Here is an 11,629-nt window from a genome sequence, read left to right on the forward strand (position 1 = left end):
CCAAGCTCACCTTATAATTGTACTTCCCTCATGATTCTCTCATCTTTAACCTATTAATCAAATCTTCCTCACTGCATGGTATCCCTCTACTCTCTCTGTTCTGTCAAACCATTTCCCTACCTTCCTTCAAAGCCTTTCTAAACCTCATTCATTCATTCAATCGTGTTTATTGAGCACTTACTATGTGCAGAGCACTGTACTAAGTGCTTGGGAAGTACAAGTCGGCAACATATAGAGACGGTCCCTACCAACAAGGGGCTCACAGTCTAGAAGGGGGAGACAGACAACAAGACAAAACATGTAGACAGGTATCAAAACAGTCAGAATAAATAAATCTCATCAGTATATTTATTTGTGCATGCAATTGTTAATTTCTGCCTTCTGTGTTTTGAATTTATGCATTTACTACCATATATTTGGCATTGTGTGCCCAATTTGCGCACACAAGTCTAGACTGCATACATTGCCTGTCTCCCCCTTATAGACTGTGAGCCTGTTGTTAGGTAGGGACTGACTCTATATGTTGCCGACTTGTTCCTCCCAAGTGCTTATTATTATTATTAAAATGGAGATGAAGACTGGGAGCCCCACGTGGGACAACCTGATCACCTTGTATCCTCCCCAGCACTTAGAACAGTGCTTTGCACATAGTAAGCGCTTAAGAAATGCCATCATCTTCTAGAAATGCCATCATCATCTTCTAGACTGTGAGCCCGTTGTTGGATAGGGACTGTCTCTATATGTTGCCAACTTGTACTTCCCAAGCGCTTAGTACAGTGCTCTGCACACAGTAAGCGCTCAATAAATATGATTGAATGAATGAATGAAGTGCTCTGTACACAGAGCACTATTCATTATTCACTATTCACTATTTATTCATTCAATAAATATGATCGAATGAATGAATAAATACGATTGAATGAATTTGTGCCCCATTAGCCTGTAACCTCCTCAAAGGCAGGGACAGTGTCCTACTTCTGCTGTGTTACCCACAAATATAGTACAGTACTCTGTTCTCCTCATAAGTGCTATTAAAGATGATCCTAATAGTACTTTTGCCAAATATAGCCCAGAAATCCTAATGACACGAGGTCTACATGACACAGAGAACAGGCTTTCCCATTCCCTGTTTTCCTGAACTTCAAGCCCACTGTCATCAAACTTATCGACAACTTCCAAGGTCCAGGTAAACTGGCAGTGGGATAGAGGTTATACAAATATCTGGATGGCAGGTTGTCAGTTGGGTCAGTCAGGAAGAACACAGGAGAGCAAATCAAGAGGAGTAAATAAAGAAACTATACCAAACTGGACAGCCTGGTTTAGAGCTAATTATAATAATCGTGGTTTTCATCAAGTATGTGCCAAGCACTATACTAAGCATTGGGGTAGGTGCAAGATAATCAGGTCAGACACAGTCCCAAGTGTGTCTCACAGTCTAAGTAGGAGGGCCAAAGAGTATTGAATCCCCATTTCACAGATGAGGAAATTGAGGCCCAGAGAAGTTAAGTGACTTGCCCAAAGTCACACAGGAGGCAAGTGGCAGAGCTGGGTCTTTTAGACCGTGAGCCCACTGTTGGGTAGGGACTGTCTCTATATGTTGCCAACTTGTACTTCCCAAGCACTTAGTACAGTGCTCTGCACACAGTAAGCACTCAATAAATACGATTGATTGATTGATTGATTAGATCTCAGATCCTCTGGCTCCGAGGCCTGTGCTCTTTCCCTTGAGCTAAACCATGAACAGCTAAAACAGTATCACTTTCCAAGCCTTGCTTCACTGGGTCAAACCTAATTATGAGGTTCCGAGGGTCTGGAGCAGAGCCAGATAAATAACTCTCAGTGGTGCTGATCATCAAGTTCCTATACTTTCCACCTCTTCATTGCTCTCTTACCTGACTCTGAGAAATACTTGCTCTCTGAGCCAAATGGCTCCAAGACCAGTGGGACAGGACAACTTGGGCTCCAAGTCAGTTAGACAGCTAATGGCACAGGGGAAGTAAAATAACTTCCATGAGTGGCTCAACCTGTCATGATCAATGTGACCTAAAACCAATAACACGGAGCAGCTGCCCACTGAAGACCATGGAGATGCAATGCCTGAAACATCTGCTTCAATGCAGCAGTATTAACCCAGACCTGGAAACCAAGACAAGCAATGCTATTATTACTGTCACTGTTACAGTGTTTGTTAAGCCCATAATATGTGCTAAATACTGGGCTAAATTCAACTGGCATGAAGAACTGCAGAGTTTTTGCTATTACTGGCAGAATCTGCCAGATATTTTTCTTCTGCATGTGTGCCATGTAGTCTGTCTGAGGTAGAAATGATATTAATATGCAAATTGTGTTTCCCAAGGTGTAACTGGTGTGTGTAAATGGAAATGAAAAGGAGGAGGAGACCACAAAGGACTAAATCACTTATTCTGAAACGGAGCAGGAGAGTGTGGAGAGGGAGTGGTGGGCTGATGAGAAAAGTTCCCAGGGGAAAGTATCGCAAACTTTGATCTGACTTTAACCTCTGTTCCCCTAAAGAGATTTCTATTTTGGAGCCACCTGAATCTGTCTCAAGCACACCATGGAATGGAGGAAGAGCAGAGAAATGAAAAAATATGTCAGTGATAAGGAGAAATCTGGGGTTTATGTGGCTAAAGAAAGTATGTTTTCATATGCAGTTTATAGACTTTCAAGTCTAAGGGGTGAAAAGTGGAAAGCCACACATTATCTCCAAGACAGTATGGTAATGAACTAGAGAATGTTCAGCACTACCCTGATCATTTCTGTTTCATGGGAGGATGAAACAATATGTCAGCGGATATGCCTGCAATGTGCATTTTCATACACAAGTGAGAGATTTTCTGCAAAACCTATGCTTCTTACAAATTAAGGGGAAAATGCTGCAGATGCCATAGTCGGGAGAAAATCTTTAAAAACTTTTTTTAAGTTAAAAATCTACTATTTCTGCTTTCCCAGATGTATCTAGTTTGGTGCATGACATCTTCAAGAGAAATACTTTGAACTTTCTAATGCAGATTTTAGAGGACATGACCTTTCTTTTATCTTTCTAGTTGCAAATAGGACCTGAAGCATTCTGAATTATAATTAGCCTTGAATGTCAAAATTGGCTAATAATAGACTGCAGTTATCCTAGACTTTCCCCTATTTTCTCTCCTGACATTGTTTGTGTCATCTGTTTAATACTATGATTAAGACCTTTTGATGAAAAGAGCAAGATGTCTTTTGAAACTGACTTTGGTTTTTGATTGCTTTGAGCAGCACAGTAATTCTTTAAACAGAAAATCTACCCTTAAAGATTGACACAAACTACTCCGGTGGCATTTCAAAGCTGGACAAAAGAATTCCTCATGATGGGCATATGTCTATTAATGTGTTCAAATCAATTGGAATTAACCATTAACTGGAATCAACCATAAAAGGCACAATTGAATTTCAAAATTGGCATGATTCTCAATGGCTCTCCTATTTCTATTTCACATATGGAGTGAGAAAAATCTCCTTGATTTAATTAGTTCTAGGGATTTGCGTATTCTGATTCTAATACAAAACTCATTTTGATCAACTGCTCCACAGGTAATTCCTCTGATGAAGCTGCAGTAGGTACATTTATAAAGCTAAGGGCTTGCTGAGCTCCTTCTTTGTTGACTTAGTCACTAAGCCTGGGGTGCAGCCATTGCTGTTATCTTTTTTTCTTGTATTTTAGTTGGTCCCTGAACAAAGAATATTTAGGGAACATTTACAGCCGGTGCATGGTGGGCAATTAGTGAAGTATATTTTGAAGAAAATGTGCAACAGCAATAAACTAGGAAGAAATTAAATTGTCAGCCCACCCTGAATGTCCCCATTTTATTAGTATATATGTTTTACCAGCCCCATAATACAAAACATGCATTTTCCTTTCTTTGTCTTAATTATTTGTTTGGATTTGTGAATTCAATGGATCTAGATTATTCATGGTAATGAGAGAAGGGAAAAGCAGAATAATGGTAATCACTAAATTATCTCCAACCTCAGTTTTGGTCTCCCCTTCAAACCTATCATCAGCCCTGCTAACAAGGAGCAAAACTGAGTGGTTTGAGTTTCACCTCACTTCCCAGTCCATTAAATGAAGGAAGTGCTAATGAAGAGAGAACTGGCTAAAAGAAAGGCAAAGAATGGGGAAGGAAGAGATACCAGAGGTTCAGATGATCCACAAACTGGATAATTAAGAGATACCGGGGTTCAAATGATTCACAAACTGGATAATTAGCACCTAGGTCCTCAAGAGTTAACCATATAATGGAGAGAACATTATTCACTGCTCTCCTATACCCTCTCAGAGCCCACTAATGAGAGAAAGGCTGCCCCATCCCCTTGCCAGCAGGGTTGCCATCAACCCCTGCTTCAGCCTGGGAAGGGGTCTGGCAGGAGATTTCAATGTTCATAATGTTGAGAAGGCCAAAACTGTGGCTTCAGCGTTCCTGTCACATCTTCATCCTTGTCTTTTATATTTTTGTTTCATTTTTCCATAGATATATATCTGTTGCCAATCCCCTCCCCACTTTATTCTTAGATTGTGAGCCCCTTGGAGACCAGGGACTGTATCTTATGCATAGTACTTCTTCCCTAGTTGCTTAGTACAGTGCTTTGCATCCAGTAGGTGCTTAATAAAATGTCGTTGCTGCTACCAACTCTAAAGGGTGTAACTGCCAAAATAGTAAGAGGGAAATCCAAACCAACTTGTAAAATCCAGTGAGGATCATTACTCCCACAATATAAAAGGAATCACAGAAAATGTATGTGTGTGTAAGTGTGTGATATGCACACACTCTGTTACATGACACTTGCTTCTAAAGTTTTCTTTTCAAGAACCATTAAATCTTCAGATCAGGATGCTGATTCCCAGAAATAATGAGAGTGATGGTGGCATCTGTATTACATGCAAATAGCACACACAAAAAATTATCTGGTTCTCCTCCCAATGGACATGGTGTCTTTATTCCTTATGGTGGATGGTCTCTGAGCAGACTAAGTCACTAGAGAGTGGATCACTCCTGAAATAAAGTCTCCCTAACATTTCAAGTGGAAAGGAATAGTAGGAGGCAATTATAGCTGACAATCCTCAGTACAGATAAGAAAATACCACCTTCTAGTATTGGTCTAAATGTTGTGTCTGTTCAGCATTAAGGCTGAAGAAAATGGCCCTTCACTTGATACCTCGAAAAGGCAAATTGTTTTTATCCACAGAATTCCTGAATCTAATTACTTTGACTAATGGAGCTCAACAACAAAAGCAATAAAAAAATCATTTGTTCTCATAAAAATCACTCTTTTGGGATGTGGTGTTAGGGGGCTAATGCTAGATGCCTTAACTACTGTTCCTCAAATATAACTGAACACATCAAGACCATGATGATGACATTTCAACAGGATTTAAGTAGACCAAAATGTCCTATATGGATCATATGGGACCAATTGCATACTCTGATCATGAGCACGGGCCATTTATCATCTCTGCCCTCATTTTCTAAACCATTTCTTGCTTTCTTTCAGTGAACATGAATAATTTCTTTTTTAGTGCCAAGAATGTAATTTTAAAGGTGATTTGCTTCTCTATTTTCAGAATTACATCAATTAATTTTAAACTGTTCATGGTAAAAGGTAACTAACAAATATAAATCCTGGGGATTATCTTGTACTTTGGGTCCTTTAAAAAAAATAAAACTCCTTTCAATGGAAAGTGTCCATGAAAAGAATTGACCGCACTTGACGAGTTTACAATATTTTCAGTTGTTTAAAAATAAAAATAAATGTTCAGATTTCGTGTAAATTGAGCAAGGAAAAGCTTGACTAATTTTTTATTATAAATACTAGAATTAAGGTTACAAGTGGTTAATCAATGTATGTAAATATTATCTAAACAATATTTGTAAAGCTATTAAATATCCAGGACTCCCAGGAAAGGCTGAATGCAGCAAATAAAAATATTTCAAGCTAGCCTCTTTATTTGGACTGGTCAAGAATTATGCCTCTCAGAGAAAGCTTGGTTTGAGAGGGAAAGAATCCTTACATGGAATCATTACATGGAGAGGCAGCGTGGCTCAGTGAAAAGAGCACGGGCTTTGGAGTCAGAGGTCATGGGTTCGAATCCCTACTCCACCACATGACGGTTGTGTGACCTTGGGCAAGTCACTTAACTTCTCTGAGCCTCAGTTACCTCATCTGTAAAATGGGGATTGATTGTGAGCCCCACGTGGGGCAACTTGATCACCTTGTATCCCCCCCAGCGCTTAGAACAGTGCTCTGCACATAGTAAGCGCTTAACAAATGCCATCATTATTATTATTATTATTAATCAATCAATCTGCCAATTAATCGATCACACTTACTGGGTGCTTACTTACTGTGTGCAGAGCACTGTACTAAATACTTGAGAGAGTAATTATAACAGAGTTGGTAGACATGTTCCCTGCCCACAAGGAGCTTACAGTCTAGAGGGGGGCTTACAATCGGTACCTCAATCTCGTCCCGCCGCTGACCCCTCATCCACATCCTGCCTCGGGCCTGGAACATCTTCCATCTTCGTATCTGACAGACAATTACTCTCCCCACCTTCAAAGCCTTATTGAAGGCACTTCTTCTCCAAAAGGCCTTCCCTGACTAAGCCCTCCTTTCCTCTTCTCCCACTCCCTTCTGCATCACCTTGACTTGCTCCCTTTTTATTCATCCCCCTTACCAGCCCCACAGAACTTATGTATATATCTGTAATTTTATTTATGTGTATTAATGTCTGTTTCCCCCTCTAGACTGTAAACTCATTGTGGGCAGGAAATGTGTCTGTTACATTGCACTCTCCCAAGAGCTTCATACAATGCTCTGCACACTGTAATCACTCAATAAATATGCTTGACTGATCCCATTGATATGTTCCCATCACATTCAGTAACGTTTATATAGGCTAGACAAGAGAGACTGATTCTGAAATGATTTCCCAGCATAAAAACTCTAGCAGCAAGAGCTAAATCAGATGAATCTACAAATAAAGGAACGTACATTTTTAGTAAGCATAAGAATCTAGGACTCCCTCAGTATTTATATTTGGTTTGGTTTTTAGCATTCTATGAAAAACAGAATGCCCTGGCTCAGTATAGACAAACAGATATATGGTTTTAATTTTCCCTTGATTTATAGGAGTAATGAATAATAGCATCAGTGGAAATTCTGCAAAGAAATCTGAGGAGAAAACAAATCCTCAAACTATTGTGGATGCAGGAGAACCTCAACAAATCCTCAAATTATTGCAGGTGCAGGAGAATCTCACTAATTCCTACTGACTCCAGAACACATTCAGCCAAATTTTCCCTAAGAAAAGTCAAGTAGTCCTGGATATACGGTAGGTACTTTGGAGGATTCTTTTAGGTCACTTTAGGACTATTTAGAATTCAGGTTTTGCTTTACTGTCTCTGGGGGCATTTACGAGTCTCAAAAGAGGGGCTCAGCTCTCTGAGATGGTGAGAATTCCAGGAGCAGTCAGAGTGGTCAGGAAGAGAGATTTCTCTGTTTCCTCCTCCTGCATTCATTCATTCATTCACTGGTATTTATTGAGCACTTACTGTATGCAGAGCACTGTTCTAAGCGCTTGGGAAGTACAAGTTGGCAACATATAGAGACGGTCCCTACCCAACAGCGGGCTCACAGTCTAGAAGGGGGAGACAGACAACAAAACAAAACATATTAACAAAATAAAATAAATAGAATATGTAAATATGTACAAGTAAAATAAATAGAGTAATAAATCTGCACAAACATATTTACAGATGCTGTGGGGAGGGGAAGGAGGTAGGGCGGGGGAGATGGGGAGGGGGAGAGGAAGGAGGGGGCTCAGTCTGGGAAGGCCTCCTGGAGGAGGTGAGCTCTCAGTAGGGCTTCCCCTTCCCCTCTCCCACCCAGCTGTTTCCCTCCCTCTCACCCACCAAGACCGCTCCCCCTCAACCCCTACCAAGGATTCCTCTGTACCAGCGCAGGTCCTCTGCTTCTCCCTCCCGACCCCCCTCCTCCCCTTCTCCCCGCCCCCACCCCATCCCAGTTCTCCTTTCCCATCGCCACCCCCCTTCCCACTCTCCCCGCCCAGGCCCCCGCCAACTCATCCCAATCCAAACCCTCCCCACCCCTCGCACCCTTCCCCCTCCCTCCCCACCCTCGACAGCTGATGCCAAGTGTGGCCTCTGGAACCCCCGCTCCGTTTTAAGTAAGATTCCTTTCATCCTGGACCTTTTCCTTTCCAGTTCTCTACTCCTCCTCGCCCTAACTGAAACATGGCTGTCGTCGGACGACACGGTCTCTTCTGCTGCTCTCTGCAGTGCAGGCCTCTTCTTCTCCCACTCCCCCAGACTCACTGGAAAAGGAGGAGGTGTCGGTTTCCTTCTCGCCCCCCAATGTCGCTTTCGCACTATCCCTCCTCCCCCTTCCCTTTCCTTCCCCTCCTTTGAAGCCCACATTATTCGCCTCTACCACCCCCTCCAGATTCTTGTAGCCGTCATCTACCGCCCTCCGGGCCCCACTTCCAACTTCTTTAACGACTTTGACCCCTTCCTCACATTCCTTCTCTCCTTCTCCATGCCCACTCTGATCCTTGGAGACACCCAGATCTACATCTCTGCCCCTGCTCTCTCCCCCTCCCTCCAGGCTCGCATCTCCTCCTGCCTTCAGGACATCTCCATCTGGATGTCCGCCCGCCACCTAAAGCTCAACATGTCGAAGACTGAGCTCCTTGTCTTCCCTCCCAAACCTTGTCCTCTCCCTGACTTTCCCATCTCTGTTGACGGCACTACCATCCTTCCCGTCTCACAAGCCCGCAACCTTGGTGTCATCCTCGACTCCGCTCTCTCATTCACCCCTCACATCCAAGCCGTCACCAAAACCTGCCGGTCTCAGCTCCGCAACATTGCCAAGATCCGCCCTTTCCTCTCCATCCAAACCGCTACCCTGCTCATTCAAGCTCTCATCCTATCCCGTCTGGACTACTGCACTAGCCTTCTCTCTGATCTCCCATCCTCGTGTCTCTCTCCACTTCAATCCATACTTCATGCTGCTGCCCGGATTATCTTTGTCCAGAAACGCTCTGGACATATCACTCCCCTCCTCAAAAACCTCCAATGGCTACCGATCAATCTGCGCATCAGGCAGAAACTCCTCACCCTGGGCTTCAAGGCTCTCCATCACCTCGCCCCCTCCTACCTCACCTCCCTTCTCTCCTTCTACTGCCCAGCCCGCACCCTCCGCTCCTCCACCACTAATCTCCTCACTGTACCTCGCTCTCGCCTGTCCCGCCATCGACCCCCGGCCCACGTCATCCCCCGGGCCTGGAATGCCCTCCCTCTGCCCATCCGCCAAGCTAGCTCTCTTCCTTCCTTCAAGGCCCTGCTGAGAGCTCACCTCCTCCAGGAGGCCTTCCCAGACTGAGCCCCTTCTTTCCTCTCCCCCTCGTCCCCCTCTCCATCCCCCCGCCTTACCGCCTTCCCCTCCCCACAGCACCTGTATATATGTATATATGGTTGTACATATTTATTACTCTGTTTATTTATTTATTTATTTATTTTACTTGTACATTTCTATCCTACTTATTTTATTTTGTTGGTATGTTTGGTTCTGTTCTCTGTCTCCCCCTATTAGACTGTGAGCCCACTATCGGGTAGGGACTGTCTCTATGTGATGCCAATTTGTACTTCCCAAGCGCTTAGTACAGTGCTCTGCACATAGTAAGCGCTCAATAAATACGATTGATTGATTGATTGATTGGAAGAGAGCTAGCTTGGCGGATGTGCGGAGGGAGGGCATTCCAGGCCAGGGGGAGGACGTGGGCTGGGGGTCGACGGCGGGACAGGCAAGAATGAGGCACAGTGAGGAGGTTAGCGGCAGAGGAGCGGAGGGCGCGGGCTGGGCTGGAGAAGGAGAGAAGGGAGGTGAGGTAGGAGGGGGCGAGGTGATGGACAGCCTTGAAGCTGAGATTGAGGAGCTTTTGCCTGATGCGTAGGTTGACAGGCATCCACTGAAGATTTTTGAGGAGGGGAGTAACATGCCCAGAGCGTTTCCGCACAAAGATGATCCGGGCAGCAGCATGACGTATAGATTGAAGTGGGGAGAGACAGGAGGATGGGAGATCAGAGAGGAGGCTGATGCAGTAATCCAGTCGGGATAGGACGAGAGATTGAAACAGCAGGGTAGCGGTTTGGATGGAGAGGAAAGGGCGGATCTTGGTGATGTTGCGGAGGTGAGACCAGCAGGTTTTGGTGACAGACTGGACGTGAGGGGTGAACGAGAGAGCAGAGTCAAGGATGACACCAAGGTTGCGGGCTTGTGAGACAGGAAGGATGGTAGTGCTGTCTACAGTGACAGAAAAGTCAGGGAGAGGGCAGGGTTTGGGAGGGAAGATAAGGAGTTCAGTCTTGGACATATTGAGTTTTAGATGGCAGGCAAACATCCAGATGGAGATGTCTTGAAGGCAGGAGGAGACACGAGCCTGAAGGGAGGGAGAGAGAGCAGGGGCAGAGATGTAGATTTGGGTGTCATCAGCGTAGAGATGATAGCTGAAGCCGTGGGAGCGAATGAGTTCACCATGGCAGTGAGTGTAGATAGAGAACAGAAGGGGACCAAGAACCGACCCTTGAGGAACCCCTACAGTAAGGGGATGGGAGGGGGAGGAGGAGCCCGCAAAAGAGACTGAGAATGAACGGCCGGAGAGATAAGAAGAGAACCAGGAGAGGACAGAGTCTGTGAAGCCAAGGTTGGATAGCATGTTGAGGAGAAGGGGGTGGTCCGCAATGTTGAAGGCAGCTGAGAGGTTGAGGAGAATTAGGATAGAGTAGGAGCCATTGGATTTGGCAAGCAGGAGGTCATTGGTGACCTTTGAGAGGGCAGTTTTGGTGGAATGTAGGGGATGGAAGCCAGATTGGAGGGGGTTGAGGAGAGAGTTGGCGTTGAGGAATTCAAGGCGGCGGTGTAGACTTCACCTCCCCAAAATTGATGCTCTACCAGGAGCACGGCAAGAAAAAGCCTCACAGCACCAGAAGCACAATCTTTGGGAAGGGAAGTATGAGGAAAGCAGCAGAGACAATATCTCTTCTTGTGGGTTCTATTCCAGGCTTCGCCACTTGTCAGCTGTGTGACTTTGGACAAGTCACTTAACTTATCTGTGCCTCAGTTACCTCATCTGTAAAATGGGGATTAAGACTATGAGCCCCACATAGGACAACCTCATTACCTTGCATCTACCCCAGCGTTTAGAACAGTGTTTGGTACATAGTAAGTGCTTAACAAATGCCATTATTATTATTCCCACCTGCAATAGTGGTTGTCGCTCTTATCTCTTAACCCCAGATCCAATAAATATTTTTATGTGCGTGTTCAGAAGGGAGATGTGACAATGGAGGGGACTGTGGGGCTCAAATGTGTGTCTTTTGAAATTCTGAGTCCAAATGGTATATGTACAGTTTCTGTAAAATGATGAAAACCTTCATTTAGAAAATCAACGAGCCAAGTGAAAAGAGCGTGGGACTGGGATTCAGGAGACCTGGGTTCTAGTTCCAGACCTGTCACCAGCCTGCTAGGTAACATTGGACAAATCATTGTCTCTGTA

Source organism: Tachyglossus aculeatus, chromosome 21 (assembly GCF_015852505.1).
Source record: "Tachyglossus aculeatus isolate mTacAcu1 chromosome 21, mTacAcu1.pri, whole genome shotgun sequence".
In the NCBI taxonomy this organism is placed as follows: Eukaryota; Metazoa; Chordata; class Mammalia; order Monotremata; family Tachyglossidae; genus Tachyglossus; species Tachyglossus aculeatus.